Raw genomic sequence first — 24,331 nt, forward strand, 5'->3', positions numbered from 1 at the left:
GGCTGCATGCAAAATGTTTTAACTATGATTATTGTGCATATTATGAAGTAAGAAAGATTAACCCGACTTCACTTCTTAAGTGTGTTCGGTATATTACAGAAGTGCCGAAATAATTTCTATATTGTGAAAAAAAATAAAGTCTCTCAGATATCGCGTTTTAGAATTAAAGCTATAAAATCTATTGAAATAATACAAAAAATTACAAGAACTGTTGGCACTGTCAGTGGCAGCAGTAAGTGTTCTGTCTAAAGTAAGCTGCTTTAAGGTTATCTGATCCCGATAATCCTGGAGCGAAGGATGTCAGCCAAGCCGAGAAATTTTAATTGGCCAAATCATTTTGCTTTTCTTTTTTTTTCTTGCCCTGTACACAAGTAGATCAGCCCTCCTATTTTGTAGCGCATTCGGGGAAAAGATTAGTTCCGAGATTATGACTTAAGTTTTTTCATGTGTTTCCTCAATATTGTTTTTGTTGCTTTTCAGTTGCGAATTTATAAAAGGGGTGGACAATGAAACTGTAGACGCACTGAAACGCTTATTCCCTGCTGTTTCTTCTTGGTTTTAGAGGGATATTATATCAGATGGAAAATCACTTATGCATAATACCTTTGAAATTAGGCTGGATAAAAAGTGAGAAATCCAATCACTTTATAAACTTCACCAACTGATTCAGCTAGGGCAATAGCCATAGATGAAATGTTTAACCTAAAAAAAAAAAAAAAAAAAAAAAAAAAAAAAAAAAAAAAAAATGGAGTGCGTTTTGAAACACAGGGATTTGGGCTAACTTATTGAGGTCCGGATTATATGTGTATATATAATAATTAACGGCCTACATATATATATATATATATATATATATATATATATATATATATATATATATATATATATGTATTTATATATATATATATATGTGTGTGTGTTTGTGTTTATATTTATTGGGGGGTGTTTCCAGAATTTTTTTCGGGGGGGGGGTGTACAAAAACCTTAAAAACGCATCAGAAAATTGTTTATTTGTATTTTTGTTACGTTTTTACGAGTCGGACAAACATTTTGGGGTGGGAGTGGTCAAACCCCCTAACGTCGAATTTCCTGTTCATCTGTTCATTTTAGAAACGTAAAATTTTTGCAGAACAATTTTAAAACTATGAGAATTTAAACGGACAATAAAATTTCGGTTGAGAAAAACTGAAATTGTGCCGACTTGATAACAGGCATGCGAGAGCGGAATGTCCGAGCGAGGGGTTGCTCTCTCCCAAAATGTGTGTACAGTGTACCCAGTGTCCAGGTGTGCCCAGGTGTGCTGGTTCAATCATTCCTCTGTAAATTCCTTTCAGAAATTTAGAATAGTCAACTTTAAGTCAAGTTTACTTGGCCTGCGTAAATTATTTTTGATTTAGGTAAAGGCTCTTAAAAAAAGCATAGGTGTGCCGAGCCGGTGCCCAGGGGGGGTATACAGTGGTGCCCAGAGAGAGAGGAGCAACCCCTCGGGTCCGAGCTAGCTAGTAGATAAAATATCATTTTGATTGAAATACGCCTTTATTGGCAACTCTGCCTTCATCCGTAAGCAGACTGAGTAACCTTTGTCCTATTTACCAAAACCAAGGTATAGGCTCAAAGATTATTTATAATCCAAGTTGAAAGGCAGACAATAAACGTTACAGATCGGTGCATAAAATGAATAGATCCCATACCGTTTGAATCATTATGTTATTATGGCATCTCTCCGAAATCGTAACCATTTGTATTTAAAATGACCTCTGCATGTTATAAACAACCAACAAAATCATTTCGCATTCTGCCTGTCAGCTGAACTTGGCACTTACTAGAAAATCTGATAAAAAAAAAGTGTGTGAACTGATACTTATCATACCATATGTAAATTTCACTGTGTTATACAGAGGTTATGATGGGTGCCTGCAGAGAGGGGGTTAGATTGGGCTGTGACAACCTTCAAAAGACCAACTAGATATTCAAATGGAAAAGTGTCGCTTCTATGTCAAAAACTTCCCTCTGTCCTGAAGAATTCGAAAAAATGCTTAGGATTGACCCCCCTATGGAAAGACATTCATGTCCCCCTCGTATTTTGAAAAAAATTCTGCTGGTGTTTATGGAAGACATACAACCCACAGGAATGAAAATTACTTGCAAACACCATCTCTTTCTCAGTGTCAATCAGGCTGGTTGGAGTCAAATGCTGCTATCTCTAGTTTTCAATTATTGAAAAAAAGGATTGGACCTAACTCCATAGGTAGCGTTTTACAGAAAAATTCGTGCGTTTTTGCTTAACACAGGCAAGGTTTTAGAAGAGGACTTGTGGGGAAATGTGGAGCCGTGTGTTGAGATATTTTGATACGAAAGCGAAAAGTGTCTCACAATTCGAGATTTTCTAGGAAAATAGATATTAGAGAGAAACAAACAGACAACTGTGACGTTCTGGAAACTTTGGTACTGGTGCATTATGCTGGCACCGCTATATACTGCATGTGGAATGTCAAACAGGAAATGCTGCAGTCAAACGGGAGAGACAGATATCCGGTTATAATGGTTTATGAACAAAATAATAAGAATTACTAGTTGCAATTATGCGCCCAGAACGCTGTAATGTCTTTCGCCGTAATGCTTCTCATACAGGTATAAAGTCATGGTGTGTTCCTTTGCACACTCTTTTCTCTTGGACAATAACCCTTTATCCTGTAAAAATTCAACTGCCTCTTTTTTGTCTTTGGGAAATCCTAAATTATAATTTTAACATTCATATTAGATCAATTCCACCCTAACAACTGTTTTAATACCCGGTATCTGTCTCTCCCGTTTGACTGTAGCATTTCCCGTTTGACGTTACACATGCAGTATATAGCGGTGCCCGCATAATGCACCAGTACCGAAATTTTGTATAATAAGAAGATTGAAGGATTAGTAAAATAAGAGTTCTATTAATTTACACTTTGCGATCTTTCCGTATTCTAAGTGCATTTTTCCATTAATCATCTGAACTTTCTCGCGCCAGCTATTACCGCAAAACTGAAAACCCCATAGGGTATAGGGAATGTAGGGCTAGGGTTACTACACATGCAATTATATTTGGGTTTAAGTACTTTTCATAAGTTTCTGGATTTTGCGAGTTTTACTGTATTTACTATAACATGATTGTACATTTTTACAGACTTGTTTTTTTTTATTTGCTGCCCTCCCTCCCCCTTCCCCCAATAACAGATCAGATCAAATGAAATATTATTAAACCAGTTGATAAATATTTAAGCTAAACAAGGGGTTTGAAGAGAAATGAGATCTGCATTTATCCTATAATTAACTTGTCTACTATGCGTTCAGACGGAGCATTTGAAATCTGACACTATTATTGAGTGAATAACCAGGTTTCTCGCATATCTCTTTTTAAGAATAAGTCAACTGGCAAAATTAAACTTTGTCTATGGCACAGCCGCTCACAACCTACGATTATCGGGCGAAAATGGGCTCAGACCAAGGGTGGATGCAGAATTATGTTTGGGGATGGGTACTGACGAAACTTGGGCATCCCCAATGGTATTTTTGCCCCTCTGTCCCTGTAATTAGTATCTATAGCTGCATAAAAGAAAAGGATATTCCAACCTCCGATCTGTCCAAAGGACATATTCCCGTAAAATCCCTTGGCACATCCTCCCCCTCTTAAATACACCTGTATATTTCGTGTTAATTGGGACAAGGTCTGAGTTAACTTTGTTTTGCTGGATTACTACATATTTTGCCCTAATTATTTTTGTAGACTCATAAATTGTGACAAGCTCAATGGTTCTACTTCTACTTACAGTTAAATCACCCCAGTGTTGTTCAACCGTCAACTGTTCAAATCTCATAATTATTAGATGTCCGTGTGTCATTTAAGATGTCTAACCGTCATTGAAGAAAATTAAGATCGAGATGAATTATGCCAACTGTAAATTGCTATCTAAACAAGGAATCATATGGGGAGAGTGTGCATGTTCACAGAGGGCGGTTTACCCACTGGAAATCCCAAGATTTTCCCATAATTTTCTATGTTTTCCCTCTAGTTTTGCCATTTTTATGTTCCTGATCTACCCTGCCATTGTCCGCAATAGGTCCCTGGGAAGGTGCCAGAACCGCAGTTAGGTTTGTTCTCAGGGAGGGGGAGGTATATATAGACTTTCCCGCCCCCTGTTGCACCATTAATACTGTAAATATTACAATTTCGCCAATAAATATTATAATTTTAGCTTGTTTTGCCAAGCTAAAAAAAATCCTTTTTTTTTGGGGGGGGACGAGGTTGTTGAAACCATCCCAAAACAGGGCAATTTTACGAAAAATAGAGAACGAAATAATAAAAATCGGTACTCTTGCATTATGTGGGCCTTTCTAAAAAGTCAAGTTTGGTTAATGCTAATGAAATAAAATAAAATAGGATGAATATATAATAGTTTATAAACAAATTTGGGATATATATTTGCACATTAGGGGGGGCAAAGTATAGCATATGTTAAATACGAAACCTAACCTAACCTAGGTACCCCCCCCCCTAACCCCAAGAAACAACAGTTTAAATATAGTTCCCAGAGTGAAAAACCCTTTGTTTATATGTGTAAACCTGTTTCTCATCACGCGTCTCGGTCTATTTCGTGAATGGTTTCCATTGTCTATTTCGTGACAGGCCCACATAATGCAAGAGTACCTAAAAATCTACCACTAATAAACACTACTATTTCAAATTTTTAATACACTTTTACTCTACGTTAATTTTAATATATGTAAACTCATACATATAGTGCATTGCCCATGATACAATAGAAAAATTAAAGAGTCTAGTAGCTGTTTCTAAAGGATCTTTGAGTTAATAATTTATTTAAAGAATCATTTAATCAGTAATTCTTAATTGAAACTGGATTCTGGGGTGGAGGCTCCTCATTTCATTTGTTTATTAAATAAAAAAACAAGTTTTTTTTAACTGAAAGTAAGGAGCGACATTAAAACTTAAAACGAACCGAAATTATTCCGTATATGGAGGGAGCTGTCCCCTCCTCAACGTCTTGCTCTTTACGCTAAAGTTTGACTCTTTCTCGCAACTCTATTTGTTAAAACAATAAAAAGCTTTAGCGTAAAGAGCAATGAGTGCATACTTCCAAGTAACAAATACTATATGTAAACAACGGGCAAAGTTCATAACTTGGAGCTCTTCCTCCGAGAACTGTGGGAGATTAAGTCATCCTCAAAGACATGTTTATGAAGTTTTCGACTATGCTGAACAAAATGGATATCTCAAAATATTGAGCGGGTGACTTTGGAAAAAAATGAGCGTGGAAGGAGGCCTAGTTGCCCTCTATTTTTGTTGGTAACTTAAAAAGTACACTGGAACTTTTAATTTCCGTTCGAATGAGCCCTCTCGCGATATTCTGTGACCACTGGATCGATACGTTCACCCCTGAAAAAGAAAATATTTCCTGATCTTCTAGGAACATTATTTCGATGCAATCACCCCTGAAAAAAAAAAAAAAAAAAAAAAAAACGCATCCGTGATCTTCCTTCTGGCAAAAAATGTACAATTCCACATTTTTGCAGTAGAAGCTTGAAAACTCTACAGTAAGGTTCTCTGATATGCTGAATATGATAGTTTGGTTTTCATTAAGATTATATCACTTTTAGGGGGAGTTTCCCCCTTTTCTCGAAAATAGGGCAAATTTTTCAAATTCCTAACTTTTGATGGGTAAAACTAATCTTGATGAAACTTAAATATTTGAAATCAGCATAAAATCCGATTCTTTTGATATATCTACTGGTATCAAAATTCTGTTTTTTAGAGTCTTGGTTACTATTGAGCCGGGTCGCTCCTTACTTACAGTTCGTTACCACGAACTGTTTGATTGTGTCGAATTTATTGGATGCTTTGTTTTATTACCATGTGGAGAGTTGAAGGAACATCTTTTTATTCCGGCAATTGAAGATATTATTAATTGTTTTTGATATTGAGTATATGACCCACACACGAGTTCGCCTCACTCTGGGGGATTGGTTTGATAGTTTTGTGAAAAAAAAAAATGAACATTGAAGAACTTGAACAACACTTCAGCAATGCATTCGAAAATACCTTTTACCGCTTCCAATTTCCGGTACTTGTCTGTTAAATGGAACACACCCAAGAAGTGAATTTGTTAATCCTAATGAAACATACCAAAAAGTGATGATAATGTAATACTTTAGAAACAAAATTAAGGGAACCACAACAAAGAATTATGGAAAGCAGGCCGCGCGGAACGCATTATATATTAAATACCTAACCTAACCCCTAACCAGCTCTAAATATTAAATATTTAATTAAGATATACCTACATCGTAGTTTTCTCACAAAAAATAAGCAAAACAAAACCGACTCCAGAGAGGCAAACCGGTTTTGTCAGATCTTAGACAGCGTAATTCTTGAGTGTGTTCTGTTCAGCAGACAAGTACCCAACTTCCTAATGTGTAGAAACCCAAAATCCTTCAGTGAATCTTTGAGCCCATTTTCAGAAGAAACCAGTTGGTGATTCCTAGTCTGCAATCATTCATGAGTGTATGGGGAGGGACATGGTACATCTTAAAGCTTGCATAAAAAACGCTAGGATTTCATCGAAATTGGATTACTAGGTAGGCATTTTGCCGTTCGTGTTCTCTGCCAAAAAGTTCGTTCGCTGAGTAAAATCCGGCACTTTCTGGTTCTTGATGGCTGCAAGTAACCTAGATGACCTATATGGTATATTATACTAGATTTGACTGACTGATAAAAAAGGAGACCCTTAGCCTGTTTGACGAGCGCCTGGAACGTGAACTTTCTTCTTGTAGCGGTTGAATTGTTAGTTTTATCTATGTTCAAATGTTTGTTACCATCTGGATTAATTATGAAATGTTTTCGGCTGCATGTCGTTAAGAGAAGCTCTTTGGTCGTATGTCTGTCTCTCTCACTTTCTACATGATAAATAACCTGAGCTTGGAGATTCGCAGGAAGTGGATATGAGATTAATTAAATATTGGAATCTTTCCCAATGTAAATGTGCAAAAGTAATTGAATTTACGCATATAATTACTTCGCCCTTAAAATACTTTTCCCTCGTCTCTTCGTTTGCTAAGGACTTGAGCATGTGAGTCGTTTTATATGTACTCAAAAACAAAAAAGGCTCTTCTGTTATTCGCCAGAGGAAGATACTCGCGAAATCCCCCCGTGAATCTAGTTGCAGAGTAATCACTATGGTTTGATATGATATACTCTAAGCAAGTGAGTTTATTTGTTTTTCAATTGTGGAATGAGGAGTGAAACAGGTGGGGTTTTGATCCCCTTTATATGGATTATTTTCATAGTCATGGAGGACAGCAAAGTACATTGGAGAGCCTGGTATTAATTGGTAAAACTCTCCTAGACTGAGTCAGAATATAATCCCGGCTTTAAATTTTGCTTTTCTCTTGCGAATTTCTAAGGCTACCTTTCATGCTCATATAGCGAATAGTCTAGTTTTCAATTTTTGAAACATAACCTTTGTAAAAACTAGATTTAATTCTCAATCCTCCGAACTGGTATAGTAACTTCAATAAATTAATATATGCGGTATTATCATCTTCCTAATCCGGTAAAGTTGCAAACAAATGAGTCTCTAGTCAGAGTAGTCAGCTTTGAATGGGAGAAGTCAAGTTTAACCGCTATTTATAAACTGCTGCAAGGCTATTTTTTTATCACCAATATAAGATTAGGCTACGGCATAATATTGTTTGTAATAGAAAATTTTTGTGATTTTTGACTATCGCTATACTGAGAATTGAAAATGCCGTAGGTACTGTATTCGAGGGGTCGCCCTCTTTAAGAACTTGTCTACACCAGGTCGCGCGTTCCATGTATGGTGGAACTTTGCGGCACACTTGGCTTTCCAAGATATTCACAATGTGACGGTAACTCAGCATGCTTTTTTTTTTTTTTTATTCCAATATTCACGGCGCCAGGTACTTCAAAGTATCTGATATGCCGCTATTCATTTACCTCTTTCAATGGCTTTGAGGTCTTAAATGCCTATTGAACCTTTTTTTGAAGGTGTCAACAGAGGGATTTGCAGGGATAATATCCCCAGGAAGATCGTTCCAGATAGAAGTGCAACGACGGAGGAAGCTGCTCCTCAAGTACTCGGTTTTCGGCGTATCCTCCTTTAGATAATTGGACCGAGCTGTGTGCCTTCGTTTCTGCATTGTCGGCCGGACAAAGGGAGGCAAAATTCGAGAAAGCTCGTCGGAGGGAAGCGAATTCATGTACTCGTAGAAAACAGCCATCGAGGCTATATCTAACCTCTCAGTTATAGGCTGGAGCAATTCTTGTGTAGAGGCGCAGCCCGCCCTATTTGCCCTATTCTGGATCTTCTGAAGTGGTGCCAACAGCGTTTTCGGAGCCCCAGCAGTCTCAAGTTTGTTTCCATTCCGAAATAAATCACACATAATTAAATAAATTCATTAAACGCAATTAAATCGGCCTATCTTTCGTTCCGATCTGATCATTCCTTTAACTTTAAATAGATGCCGTTATACTATTTGTAACAAAACAAGAATTTTAACTCGTGTACTGTTACTTTGTGGCAGTGTTGTCGTGTCCACGACAGTACGTGGTTCGTTGTGGTTATGGATGCAGCCCAACCAGCAATTTAAACTAATAGTCTAATGCCCGAGCCACATCATAGTCACATCTATCGATTAAAAAAAAGCCAAATTTTATGAATGGCGCGGTATTTTTCTTGGTTTTGGCGCCACCCTTACATTTCAGAAGCGGAGGATTAAAATTGCAATAAATTAGTTTAAAGAGTTTGCACCAACACTAGTTTGTGCCCAGCTGTTCTCTACTAACACTACGTTTTCTTCACTTTTGTCAGATTCCTGTCTAAGATAGAAAAACTGCTGTTCTAAGTTTCCCTCTTTTCTAGCTTTAAAAATTCTGCCTTAAATCTCGACTCTCGTTGGTCAATGAATAATTTTATACTTGAAAGTTGAATAATGTTCAACTCGATAAATTACAAACGGCGTACATAATTGGCGCTGTTGTCGTGCGCAATTTTGGTTTTATCGACAATTATGACTATAATTTAGGTTGGGCATCAAGAAATTACAGATCCATGTTTAAAATGGTATTTCGGGTACACTAGCTATGTAGTTATCGCCAGTATTTAAGTGGGATCTAAGACAATTCTTACTCTATTTATGTTCCTCAGCAAATGCACAATATTGGACGTTCCTACTCTATGTTGTCATTCATTCAAAGCTTCCGTTTAGGATCGATTCAGAAGTGGATGTTTCAGTCTATTTTTAGAATTTTTTCCATGTGTTCATCGTGTGCCCTAAAATGTTTCAAATTTCCTCCATAATCTATATAAGCCCACGTTTAGTTTCAGGTTTTCTCTTCAGGTTTCATATTTCTTTTTCCCATACTCTTCGGCGGTTGAATCTAACAATGGGTTCATGGCCTCAGAAATATGCCGTGGCGCCCCAAAGTAACGTATTGACATTATAGGGGCGCCAAATGATATCGCAATTTCAAGTGGTTGAAGGTACTCATATTCTTCTGTTAAAAAGTACAGGTATGTCTGAAGAACTATGGGCAAGAAGCCGTAAATCACAAGTGCAAGAATTGGTTCAGACTTATCCAAATAGACTTTGCTCGTTTCCTTTAAATTTCAGGTATAAATTCATTTAAAAAATAATTTTTTCAAACGAAAGTAAGGTGAAACATTAAAACTTGAAACAATCAGAAATTATTCCGTATATGAGGGGGGTTTGCCTCCTCCTAAATACCTCCCCCTTTACGCTAAAGTTTAACCTTTCGTCATATTTCTTTTAGAGCTAGCTCTCTGTTCGTTTTACATTTTAATGTTACTCCTTACTATCATTTGAATTTTTTTTTAATTTAATTTCTGATCATAAAAAAAAATGCTAGCAAATTTCCCCGCCTCCATGGAAAATTCCTCATTGGAAAGTTCCTCTTGCGTAGAATCCCCCCGGGAAAATTTTCCCCGGACAACTCCATCCCTTCTGAAAATTCCCCCGGAAAATTTCTTTCATACAAACTCACCTGGAAAATTTTCCTTAAAGGATTCTTTCATTTGAAAAAACAAACTTGTTTTTAGTCTTAATTTCTGATCGTTTTTCAAATCATATTTGAATGTTCCAAAGCAATAAAACAGATACAAATGAAAAAAAATTATGAGTCCAATCAAATCTGTTTTGCTAGGCTGTAGCTGTAAGATTGCTGTTGTTGTTATAGAAAAAAAGATGTAGGGTATTCGTCTTCGTAATCTGCGTTACGAAAAAAAAAGTATAAATACATTTAATTTAGAAGCAACCCTGCCAGAAACTTTGTTTTTGGGTGGAAGGGCAGCCCCTCTCATATACGGAATAATTTCTGTTCGTTTTAAGTTTTAGGGTTGCTTCTTATTTTCAGTTCAAAAACTTATCTATGTAATTTGTGACGGTTTTTCGAATAATCCAGGAAACTCTTTTCTCCCTCGTGTGAAAATTCCCCTATAAACTTCCCTCCATACGGAAAATTTCCCATGGGAAATCCCCTACACCTCCCTCACCCCAAAAAATAAGAAATTCCGATTATTTCACAATATCAAATACTATAAGTGGACAATGGGCAAACTGCGTAACATGCAGCCCTTTCTCCAGGGACTGTGGTGGGGGGGGGTCATATCATCCCTAAACATGTAGTTATCGAACTTTTCAACTGTTCTGGATGATTTTGGAGAAAAAATGTTTATTGTTCAAGCTAGTGTTTAATAATAATAAAAAAATAATAGCAAAGCCAACGGCTCTGAGCTATCAAATTTAAATACCTAGTTTGGGTTATTTATTTTTAAGTTTCAGCTTTACAATACTGACGAAAATATAGTACTACCCCAATTTTTTTTTTTTTTAACAACCAAAAGAAAAATCCAAGAAAATTCGGTTTTCAGGAATGGATCAGTGGTTTGGCAGTCGATCTGTTCACTTGGAATGATGTATATTAGACACCATTGTCACTGGGTCTGTAAATATACTCTTACTAATCAACGCAAGGGCGGATCTAGGACCTTTTTAGGGGGGGGGGGGCAAAATATGTTGATCCGATAAACTTGTGTTAGGAGCGAGTTTAATTAACGCAAAATTGCGTTAATTAAGTAAATTTCACTACTTTTGACTACGTTAGGGGGACCTCCCCCCTGGATCCGCCACTGAATCGACGTGGACTTGCATTGTTTTACCGAGGCACATGTACGTACGTTTTGCTTCAAAACTAAAACGAATTTTGTTGAAAAAATGGCGAAATTATTTTCATTTAATACTAAAAACTGAATGCATTGACTTCATGCACGCGGTTCATTGCATCCAAAATATTATCTATGTGCTTATTTATGTTTTAATATCAAAAGTGGTCCAGATCTTTACCTGTCTGGACCACTTTTGACCACTGGTAAAGATCTGTCATTTTTGACCACTGGTAAAGAAATGTCATTGCATCTTTACCTGTGTTCTATTGTCTTTCGTTCAGTGGTTGTTTCTCAAAAAAATAAATTACTCTTGATTCATAAATAGTGGTCCAGCCAGCTGCCAGAAGTATATTTGCATAATTATGCAAATACACTGCTGACAGCTAAAGCAACAATTCAAAAAAAAAATTATCTGGAGAGTGGGAAGTGAAGAGAGAAAGGAGAATGATAAAGAAGGGAAAGAGAAAATGAGAATAATATATCTCAATTCAATCTCAGGGCATTTTAAATGCGATTTAAAAAAAATGCAACATAGCTTGAGTATTTCATTTCATACCATTGAAGTACGGTAAAAACAAACAAAAGTAAAACAGATTTCAGGCAGATTAAAAATATGAGAATTATGACAAAACTCTTAAAATGCATGCTGTTTTAGACGATAGATTTGATTTTAAGGCGATTCGGTACTTGAATTTGTTGAGCGGTCTTGCCATGACTTATAGAGCTTGGACAGGAGAACCGAATAAACGACAGAAAACTAAAAGTCGATACCCAATTTTCCGGAAATCATTAGAAAGTGTGAATTTTGTTGTTTCGATTGAACAGAGGAGAATTTTTCCTTTCAAGTTCAGAAAAGGGCAGTCCCTAAAAATATTCTAGCATAACTGCTTGGAAAACACTGGTAAATCAGCTCAAGTTGCGCTAAGCGACACAGGATGACACCTTGCCGACACAGGATGATCCGAATAAATAAAAGTTCAAATAGGGATAAAATCCTTTTAATAGACAGTGATGATGACAACAGTGATAGAAATTCACAAAAATTACCAGATATTTCGGTCACATATGCAGTGACCGTCAATCATTTTTTTCCCAAAATTGCTTTGGGAGTTCCATGTGGTGCTAGGAAAATTTGCTGACGGGTCCTGTGTCTTTGAGGCGGTAAGCCGACGTTGTGACTCCTAAAATGATTTGTAATGCGTCAAATCCACTTAAGGTACAATCAAACATGTGCTCGTTGACGTATGTGTCAAATATGAGCAATCGTTGTATATTTGTGTTCCTGTGTAATTATCTTGGCACTACAGAGGCCAACTATATTTGGTAAACATTGGATAGTAAGTAATTTGAGTAGGAAATCATGTTACCGCAAGCTAAAAAGCCTACTATTTATTTGAATAATGAATATAGGGACATGATATAGCCTGTCATTCTTGGAGTTAGTTTCAATAAAGCCGTTGGTAGTGTTTCTATTTGCGAGATTTATGCCCGGACCACACCAAAACCACATCTGCCTATAAAAAGACCAAGTTTTATTCTTGGTTTTATCGTCACGGTTGTATTTCAGAAGCGGAAAGTTAAAACAGCCAAAAATTGGTTTTAAAAGCTTGAACCATCACTAATTTGTTCCCAATTATTCTCTACTAATACAAAGTCCTCTTATATTTTGCGAGAATCCTGTTACAGTTAGGAAAACCAATGCTTTAAGCTTAAATCTTTCCTATAGTTTCAAAAAACTATGCCTCAGCTCTTGACTCTGATTGGTCAATCAAATATTCTGTGCTTTTCGAATTGAACGGATGTTCAACAAGAGAAATTATGAAAGGCGTGTATAATTGGTACTGTACTCATGTACAGTACCGTTAAAAAAATGAATAAAAGTGTGTTTATAGTCATTTTTGTAACGTTTTACGAGTCGGATGAACATTTGAGGGGGGGGGGGTCAATCCCCTCTTGGATACGGCCTTGTCTTAAACACTAAAATAAAAAGATCAAGGATCAAAATAAAAAGATCAAAGATAAAAAGATTTTTTGATCTAAAATAAAAAGATCAAATAAAAAGATTAATATTATATTATAAAAGGTTTTGTGACGCTTCTAAAACATTTTCCCTCGCAAGAAGTGAAGTTTTCTTAATGCTAATGAAATAAAACAAAATAGGATGAAAATATAATAGTTTAGAAACACATTTTGGCTATATATTTGCACATTAGGGGGGGGGGCTAAAGCATAGCATATATTAAATACGTAACCTACCCTAGGTACATTTCCCCCCTAAACCCCAGAAAACTAAATTTTAAATATTGTAAACGCAATGACAAACCACGGTTTGCAATCCAATTCTCTATTGAAAGAAACCCGTTTTTTTAGTTTCTTAAGCATCTTCCCTATATAATATATTGCGTGGGTTCCAGCTAATACAACAGTACCCATTTTTTCTAGAACGTTCACCTGGATGGTACGCAGGGACTTATTTTGTTTGGAGAGAGTGTGAAAAATTCGAAAGAAAACTCCAAAATAGGTATATTATGTAAAAAATGGAAGATATGGGGGGAGGGGATATTGGGATTTCTGTATGTGGACCCAAAGCCTTCCACTAGCTTTTTTGTAGGTGCCTGGTAACATTTAAGGGTATAATCGCAAGTAATGTCTTCTCGTTTAGCCTTTCATCTAGCTAAAGGAAGATTGCAGTGGTGTCAATTTACGAAAATTGAGGGGAGGGGGGCAAAATGTATTTTTCAAAATCATGGGAGGGGTGGGGGAGGGGGTAAGTTTGACATTTTTTCAATCGAAGTACTAAAAAAGAACTTTTTTTTCTATAAAAGTACCACTTAAATAGGTGTTTTTAAAATCTAGGGAGGGGCAAAAAATCTAAAGGGCAAATGCCCCTTCCCAAATGGACACCATCGGAATCCCATATCCCCTACACTGGCGTGACAACTTTTAGTTAGTAGAACGTTTTTAAGTTGATTGATCTTAAGTTTTGATTTTTATCAGTTTAGCCTACTATGGCGTTGACCTACTACTTGACCCTGTGTATATGTGCATATATATTTCGTAATTGATCTTTTTTTTGCGTGTCTATATTTAATTCAGTTTACTGCTTTGTCAGTCTCGATAGTGGTAATACCACTTGGAAAAAAAAAATCTATTTCTTTAATTGACAGGAACATATGTTCTCCCGCTGTTTGTGCAACATCTGTGCTTGCCACTGTTTGAACAAAGATTAAGAGTACAAATTTTCCTTTTCCGCTACTAACCCCGATCTCTTACATTTACTTGGCTTTTACACAAGGAATCAAGAATCCTGAAGGGGTGAGACTAGAACCAAACCATTGATAATTCAAATTTGCTAACTGGGATAGTAGCTTAAAAGTTACAAAAATGGTTAAACTTTGAACCCTTTTGTTAGTTCAAGTGGGCGGGATAAAACTTGGTGGATGCTCAGTGGTCAGGGATTCAGTTGGTGCCCCCTAGATTTTGAAAATATCTTGGTATTTTCATCGAAAATGCCTTTTTTGGTATTTTCGTGGAAAAAAATTTACCTCTTAGATTCATAAAAATACATTTCCCCCCTCCCTTCATTTATATGAATTGGAACTACTGCCAGTGATATTTAAGTAAAATTGGTTTTACAAAATACTCTCTAAGTATGAAGATCTAGAGGTTGTTCCAATGTGTAGGAACAAATCATAATAATAGACGAAATTATTAACAGGAGGCAGAGTAGAGGCCCAACTTGTTAATAGTTTATAAATGCATAAACTAAAGTAGGCCCTAAACCTTGGCAGCTTTTGAGACCTTCACGCGGTGGAATGTTTGTGTTCGCTATGTATATAACTTCTGAACGTCTCTTCGGGAAAGCCATCGTTTTCATGCTCTCCGTGGAGACAGCAAGGCCGTACCCAGGATTTTTTTGGAGGCGGTTTTACTCAAAAAAATTTGTTGAGGGGCTTATACAAAAAAACCTCAAAAAATGCATACAAAATTTGTTTATGCCCATTTTTGTTACGTTTTTACGAGTCAGACAATCATTTTGGGGGGGGGGTGGTTCAAACCCCCTAAACTCGGCCCCCACCCTACCCACCCACCCACCGGATACGGCCTTGGTAGACAGTATGGGCATCTAATTTTGATCAATTTAAAAGATTAGGCTAAAAGATTTATAGCCGTTTTTTCTGGAAACTATTTTCATTTATAAATCGAGTTAATGATTTTGACTTCCTTTAGCCTCTGCTTCATATATGCAAGATTTGTTGATTAGTTGTTAACCCGTTATGTAATTGATCCGGAAGCCTAATGAGGCCATTTAGCTTGTGCTGTCTAGGTCCATGGCTCAGTATGGAACAGATTTGCCAACTAGACACTTCTGGCATTGGGTTTTCTTTTCCTTTATAACGTAAATTTAAGCCAGAATTTTACTAAAATGTACCTATTCCTAAACTGTTTCTAAAAATACTGACCAAGGTTTTTCAAGCGGGGATCGGCAGAACGCTAGAGTCTCGAAAAAAGTCCCAAGGGGCTTCGACAAAACGTTAATTAATCTAGTGTATTTTTGATACTTGCTAATTATTCGAAACACAAACAAGAATTTTGATCTGCAAGATCTGACGAAAACCGGTCTAGCTATCTATATTCGGAGACAATTAGCTTAGGCTCAGTGGAAAAACTACGTTTTAGGTATATTTTAATTAAATATTTAATATATAGAGTTGGTATTTTGGTAAGGTTAGGTATTTAATATAATGCCTTCTGTGTGGCCTGCTTTCCATAATTCTTTGTGGTAGTTTCCACAATTCTGTTTCTAAAGTATTAAAAAGTACCGTATTTTATTCGCATGACTTGCAACGATATGGTACAATGTATGCACCAATGCAGAGATATGGTACATTTCATGGATGGGCTTCTTGAGCCATTTAGTTTACTTTAAATAGTCAAACAAGGAGAATGGAAAACTGATTAGGCGTGTAACTTGACGTTTCATGGGTTTAATATGAAAAATATCTACTAGCGCCACTGACAAGGCAGTGTTAGCCATCAGAACTACACAAATTCAAAGGAACCTTAATTTGTAGGTTTTAAAATCGGTATTTCAGTTAAAGGACTAAGTTTAGTTCCATCCAGCTTGTAATTTTTTGTAATTTGACAGATTCTTTCCCCCATATTTTCCATTGATTATAAAATAATTAGGGCTGAGATAGCTATATGTGACGTGCACAAATATACCTGTAAGTATTATGCCCTTTTGGAATCCTGACAACCCTAATACTGAGCTGACTAAGCCTATTTATCGGTTGTTTGCTGAGGTATAGCTGGAATTCATTGACATTTTTTTGTGATGCTTTATACCCAAACCCGTTTCAGCTTCAATAAGCTTTATATGTGAGTTATTAATGGAATAGAAACATTCAGTCATTTAATTTGACACATGATTACATCCTAGTATGGATTGAATACAAATTCCGCCAGTATTTATTTCTCAGGCCAATCCTTGAGAAGTGAGAACAATTGAGGGTATCTTAACCAATGTTTCTCAATGCTTCAAATTCCGATCTCATTTCAGCTGGCCCACCTGGCCTGGGCCTTTTGTTATTCAAATGTGTTCACAGCCCCCTCTTCATTCTGTTTTTTCCCATGGTTTAAGGGCCCGATCTGACAAATAGAACCTCATAATTGGATTGAATTCCAGATCATAAAAAATGTACCTCTCTTTTAAGGTTAAAATGATCAATAAATAATGCTTGGTTTGCATTGTGCAAGGGGATGCGTGCTTGGTGATTTTTTCATACTAGAGGGCCAGAGGTGTGGACCTAAGCAAACCCTATTACTACAAGAAAGTCGAAATTTCTAAATAACACGAAGGGTCGATAGCCTAAGACAAGCTTGTAAGTTGAACTATAATTTAAAATACATGTAACTGGAAATATAGTTAGACATAGTTACTTCCACGGAGGGACCAGGCACGTACATTGGGGGGGGGGGGGGCATTGGGCCGATGTACCCTCAAACCTTGATATTTTTCGCTTTTCGAAAGCTTTTAAATTTTGTGAGGGGTTTTTCAATTCATTTTCCGCCCCGTCTATGCAAAAAAAAGGGAAACAAATAGCGAAACTACATGGACATTATAAGAAAGAAGGCGATAAGTCGCGGGAGTTCAGGAGAGGTCATGTATAGACCTGAATGCCTCTTCTACATCCCTTTTCTTTTACATGTCCGCCCCTACCCCCTCAAATAAATTCCTATGTGTGTCCAAAAGAGAGTTCATTCTAAGACAGGTTCCGCTGGGAAATTTCGCTCCAGATCTACACATTTGGGAACTTCAGGAATCTCCTCTAGAAGAATACGTCGTTGTAACCCATCTAAAGTTTTGACTCTGGGCGCTCCTGTGATTTTTGAGTTCATTTACCGGCAGCACAGGTCATTGCTGACATTCTAACTGATTTGTAAATTAGTGTGATAAAGTGTCTACATTCAATTCACGGGGGAAACCCTCGAGTCTATAGGCCAATTCATATTACATTTGACTTTACATAAGACATAACGTTAACGTTATGGTAAGACGGAACGGAAGATAAGAGCCTTGAGGGGAGAAGTTAAACGAATATCAACTTCTACGTTTACAAGGCAAAAATGAGTTTTTTTTATAACGAAGAAAAAATTGTATTTGTAGAACCTAGAGAATGTTTGTATAGCTCGAAGAACACTGCTTTCAAGGAAAAAAACAACAAAGAAAAGTTTATAAAAAGTAAAGGTATAATATGCTTAAACTTGGAGAAAAGCTCTAATTAAGACTTGATGTTTCTATCTGTTTCTCTATCGACTATACTTTCTGGGACCCATAGGAAGGGCGTAATGTGTGCCCCTCTATTGCTTGAAAATCAATGATATATAGAAATTACAGACTGCTGAGAAAGAGTTTTCGAGTAGTTGAGTGAAGAAGTCTCTGATACTAGCAAGGTATTTATCGTAGGTGAACATACTTTTAAGCTTTTTGCCGGGGGGGGGGGGTCAAAGTATTTTTTACAAAGAAGGGAATGGGGTCAGAAGAAAAAAAGTACATTTTGTGTCTTACTTTTACAATGCTTTCTGGTGAAGGTTGTGTTATATTTTCCTCGTTTTACTTGTTTATCCCAAAATTTAGTAAGTTGGCCTTTCAGATGGTTCTTGATGAGAAATCCCCCTCGCTTTGTGAGAGATGCATATGGTAAATGAAATTTACACTTTTTCGTGTCCCAGTATTCATTTGAAGGAATAGCTGAAGCATAAGTGTAACCAGGATTAGCACAAAGAGGGATGGATGAATAATTACATAGCTAAAATATGTATTTTTCAGAAATAAAATGGCATTTATATTGTGTTTTAAGATATCTGATTCAGTTGAATGGAATTTAAACATAATGATTAAAATGTTAAATTTTCTGATCAGTGGGTAACTGTAGCCCCCGTCCCTTCTATTTACTTTTAATAAATCAGTTTCCAAAAATCTGAGAAATTGGCGGGGAACTGTAACCCCCATCCCTTCTATTTATTTCAAAGAAATCAGTTTCCAAAAATCTGAAAAATCTGTCTAAAATTGGAGCTTATAATATATTCATGGCATCCTTTGAGTCCTCTCAGAGTCGCCTAGTTTGAAATTACATTTGTCCGACATTTTATTTGTTCTTTTTTTTTAAGAATGTTTGTTTACAATTTTTTTTCTTCATTTAAAGAGTGGACCTCCTAATAATGAAGAACAAGCCGAAATAGACAATTTTCAGCGGTATTTGTAATTTGTAAATTTATCCCCTTTTTTGTCTTGCAATCCACGTGAAGAACTATTTCTGCAATGCTGGGACGTATTAGCTTCGGGCAAATTTGATCTTGCCTACTGGGAAAAGAAGTTCCATGTCTGATTTGGAAGTGAAACCCTATTTGAATGAATTATCTATCAGCTACATCCATGTACGTAGGAATTTACATCATGGGGATGTATGCAGGTACAGAAGAAAAATGGGCCGCTTTCGGACCATGCCATCTCCCGCAACTTCCATAATTTTATTTTTTTGGAGGGGGGGGGCGGTGAACCCCTTCCCTCTCACCAAATGTGACGTTCCCTAAAATGAAACCCTGTGTAGGTACCCGTGGGAGTGTAAATTCATCAAAACAGCAGAGGGGAAAAGGCCAGAAAACGAAAATTAACGGGACTTGTAAAAATCTACAAAAACTGTGATATTTATGAAAAGTCCCACAAATCACGAAGTTTGATCTGTTTTGGACATATAAACCTCCCCAGCAAAAATATTCTTTTTTAAGGCTCTTGTTTAGGGAATAACTTAAGGAAGAATAATAGGAGTTTTGGCTATTGGTGAACATGCATTTGAGTTGGGGTAATTCCTCTAATGAAGATATTATACTGTCGACTAAAATATGATTTTTTTTTTATTTTTAATTTTTTTGTCATTTTTCTGCATGTTATCATTTGAAAACCTTCATTTGTGGTCGGTGAATCATCTGAAAAAAGGAGAGAGAAAAGAATAAGAGTGGTAGCTAAAATGTGTCTTCATTATCTCTTTTTCATACCTTGGGCTTCCTTTTTGTATAAGCTTGATTTTCACAATAAAACCATTCCAAACAAAGACCCTGTAGGTTTTCCGTCATGCTTGTCATTCTGTCACGCAATTTGCTTTCAGTAATCATGTAATTTTTTTAAATTTCCGGAGCTTTTTTATTTTATGGTTGAATCATTAGAAATAAGCACATTCCGCCCATACTGATTTCTCTTGGCAAAACTATTGAGTCAATGTTATAACTTACCGTACCACACCTTTTTATATTGTGTACCGTTTTTGGATTGGCACCGTTATTATCGAGCGGAAATATACCTTTTTTGTCAACAATGGCTACGATTTCATTTGTTTAGCCTAGGTCATAGTTGTACTGATATGCCTCTAGATGGTGTCAAGGGAGTGGGTACGTGCTTGAGCGGGGTGGGTACAAATTTGCAAAACAGCATAGAAAAGAAACATGAAAATTAAAGGCAGTGGTAAAAGACAAAATACAAACATCACCAGATTTATAAAAAATTATACAAATCACGAAATTCTATATAAGTCAATGTTTTACACAGATGTGGATATTATATACTTTAGTTAATGTATATATCTTATATATTGTTATGTATACAGACGTATCCAAGATTCTTTTTTTGTGGGGGGGGGGAGGGTGGGCTCGGGGATTAAAAAAAAACTTTACAAAACGCATCAAAAACCTGTTTATATGCATTTTTGTTGCTTTTTCACTAGTTGGATAAAAATTTCAGATGTGGGGGGGGGGGCTTACTGTAACCTTGACCTACCGTAATACACCTTTTTATATTGTTTACCTTTTTTTGGAATGGCACTGGCATTACCGAGCGGAAACATACCTTTTTTCAACAGTGGCTAAGATTTCACTTATTTAGTCTAGCTCACATTTTACTGCTATCTTTCTAGCTTGTGCCAAGGGATTGCACACTTGGCAATTTCATATGCACCAAACGTCGGCTTTTAATTGAATTCAGGTTGTAAATGCAATACACCTAGACTAGACAATCCACAACCCCTTGGTCTCTGCGTCTAATTCCCTTGAAAAATTTGTGATAGTGGTTTAAACATTGACTGAGGAGGTCTGCCACACAGATTTACTGAAGGTTTGTAAGAATGTAAACTTATTTCTAATTGGTAGACTATTTTTGGCTGTCAGGTCATGAACCGCTTTACGTTCTTACGTTAAATATTTTTACATTACAGAATGGTATTGTGAAACCACTTACTCTTGATTTGTCCTTGAAGCCGCTGTTTGTACTATTTGTTTTTCATTGTAAGATAAAGATTTAGTTAGAATTCGTTCAGATTCTTTCTATCTAAAGCTTTCGATTGTATTTGCTGGCTTGTTGATAAGGTCCCATAGGGTCATTTGGAATTGACACTTCAATCAAATGCTTATACTTCAGTTCAGCGTTGCTCCACAAATTGTTTCCTATTAGGCCTCCTTTTCCTCACTTTCATCACTTGTGCTGTACTTTAATATGCAAATTTATGACACTGAATATATATATTTTGTGTGCATAATAACTCTTTAAAAGTCATGGTTTAATGAAAAATGAACTTTTTTCTCATTATTTGCTGGAAAGTGTAAAATTTAATTTTGTAAATTTTGGTTTTCCTGATCGTGGTGGAGAATTTCATTAAAACTAATCCGCTTGTATCGCTGAGTCCGTACAGGGTGATTTTTTTTTACCCTGGAAATTCTCCTGGAATCATGGGAATTGAAAACTTTCAAATGTCGCTTTTGTTTTTTTAGACAAGATGGAACAAGGTTTTAAAAAAATGATTTCATACGAAAAATGTATTTTAAGGTAAAAAAAACTTTTATTTTTGCAGAACTTACATGCAAGGGTTCATCATTGCTTTGCGGTTGAAATTTGAGCGTGTCAGGTTGTGCCTTTCTTGTACCGTATCAATAATAGCCATTTCGAGTAGATGAATATAAGGTAATTTACCTTCTTTTAAAATATTCTTCAATGATCTTTTTGTATTGATTTGACTTTATGACTCAGTTTCTCGTTGAGACCATAGTTTCACACAGGACAGGGATCTTTTTCGATACAGCAAATAGAAGAAAAATACACTTCGGTCGTGAAGTTATGGGCAATTATGTCTGGACACTAGTTCTATCATCAAGAAGAGATGACAACAGTTAAGCTGCTTAACAATACTAGTAATATTTTCTTCCAGTTTGAAAATATATAAAATGGTTACATCTAGGACCAAGGACATATCCTGAATACTCGTCCGGGGGAGGGGTGCAGAAAAAAACTTTAAAACACGCATAAAAATATATGTATTTTTGCCTCGTTTTTACGAGTCGGACAAAAATTTCGGGGGGGGGGGACAAACCTGGTAACCCCCTGCCCTCCCTCCTGGATACGGCCTCGCCTAGAACACTGATATCAGAAGTGCCAATCGACTGTGGTATGGGATTTGAAAAGGAGTGGTTACCATTGGGAAAGTTAACTGACATAATGTTAGATTTATCTAACATTATGACAATTAGCAGAAGCGACATCTTTTGCAATATCTTCTAACATATCCGTTGCATTACTCTAAATACTTTTCTTGCAGATCTATAATGTTGTTGTCGTCGCCATCTAATTTCTCTTTCGTCTATTTGGGAAGTCACAAACCAGATGTTAAGTCATCACAATGAAAGGTGGCGAGCAAGTGAAGTACCTTGAGGAACCCCTGAGACAACAGGTAAGAGGGTCCGAGTAAATATTCATATACTTGAGTGACTGAACGAGATTTGTTAAAAGAAAAGAGCTATATTCACGAAAATGCATTCAGTGTGGAATTTATGCAGTAATATATCAATAAGTATGTTATGGTTAACAAGATCCCAGATGAACAGAGACAGCACTCTTAATGGACCGATGACTAAAGATTTTCTACTGTCCGAAGCTTTAAAAAAAAAATATATTTAAAGATTGTTTTTAACTTGAGCACATTATAGGATCATGAGCATAATTGAATCTCCCCCTCCTCTTTTTTTCAAAAAAGGAATGCTCGTTATGCAATTCAAATAGGAAGTAAATGCATCAACTTAGTTACAGAAAATGCCGTAATCAGGCACACACGCAAGATTCTGGTTAGGGGTAGGGGTACGCCCAAAATTCTAGAGGGGAGATAATAACTTCAATAAAGGTACCAAGAAATAGGCAAGTTACATAAAGGTTATTAAAAAATTATAGGTAGTAATCATAATCACTGCAAGATTTTGTGGAGTTAACCTTGCGTACCTGTGTGGCCTTAATTAAGGATCTGAAGTACTGAAGGGAAAAATCCCTTTCCCCCTGCTTTTCATTGATAGAGAGTTAAACCGAATTATTTGGAGAATTGCGTGAAAAATTTAAAATAATTTCAGGAACGCCATTGTCATTTGTCATCTAGACGTATTTTTGGAACAGGGGGTGTCGACTTCTATATTTATAACATGAGATTTGTATTATTACACTTACTACACTATTAATACAAGGCTTTACCATTAGCAAATTAAACACAGACTGGGCTATTGGGTACAAGCTTTAAACTTACGAAAGATGCTTAAACTTTTGAACCACTTGATTAGTTACAGTGGGTAGAGTGAAACCCGGTGAATGTCAATGATGGCTCTGTAAAACCTGCTAGGTACACAAACTCAAACATGACAATCTGACGGTGGTCCCAATATAAGGGTAAGGCGTCATAACATCCAACCGTCAAAAGCACCAACGTTATTTCATCTACAAAACCTGTCATAACATCGACAAAAAAATCCGTCAGAACCACCAACCTTCATGACATCCAAAGTCATAACATCCAAAATTTTAAAACTTTAGTTTTTTGGGGTTTAGGGGGGGGGGGAAAGGTACCTAGGTTAAGTTAGGTTACATATTTAGTATATGCTATGCTTTACCCCCACCCCCCGGAGGTGCAAATATATAGCCGAAATTTGTTTCTAAACTATTATATGCTTATTACTATTATATAAACTGAAGAAACTATTATAGGTTGAAGAAACTTATGGCGATTTACTAATTGAATATTATCAATTTTGCTGGGCCATGTTAATGTTGCAAACTACTATTATTACCTTGTTTTTGAGGCGAGACATAAGATGAGAGTGGAACTTATTGAAATATAATTCGCCCTGGAAGAGTTAAGCAGTACTTGCAGAGTAATAGGGATTAGGGCCCTCATGTATTCCCTTTTATCAGCAATGCAAAAAGTTAATAGATAAAATCTGACGCTTTGTGGCAAACAATAAAAAGGAATAAAAGTTACTTTTTAAGAAAATATTTTTTACGTTTTTAACGTAAAATTTGTCTTTAGCCATGTGAATTAGTTATAAGAAGTGTAAAACATGTTGTGATGGTGAGGAAAGGGGGATCAGTAGCAAAATTTGGCAACGCTGAACTAGAATTTGGGCAGTTTGCTTTCTTGTTACTTGTATATGAAGGACACTTTTAGTGTTTGGCAGGATGCTAGACTGCCATCTATATTGTTGCCCAGCAATATTAC

At 36.4% G+C, this 24,331-nt stretch overlaps 1 long non-coding RNA gene across 1 annotated transcript in view; it reads left to right on the forward strand.

The window, feature by feature from the left end:
- LOC148948528 (uncharacterized) overlaps window positions 1-22,528 on the forward strand; it is a 38,738-nt gene extending 16,210 nt beyond the window's left edge. Inside the window, exon 3 of the long non-coding RNA XR_016142196.1 lies at window positions 22,397-22,528. This is a non-coding gene — a long non-coding RNA (uncharacterized LOC148948528). The remainder of the gene's footprint in view (window positions 1-22,396) is intronic.
- Window positions 22,529-24,331: the final 1,803 nt, after the last annotated feature.

The sequence above is a fragment of the Artemia sp. Qi Xiang Cuo genome, chromosome 9, assembly GCF_049724085.1.
Source record: "Artemia sp. Qi Xiang Cuo chromosome 9, ASM4972408v1, whole genome shotgun sequence".
Lineage (NCBI taxonomy): Eukaryota > Metazoa > Arthropoda > Branchiopoda > Anostraca > Artemiidae > Artemia > Artemia sp. Qi Xiang Cuo.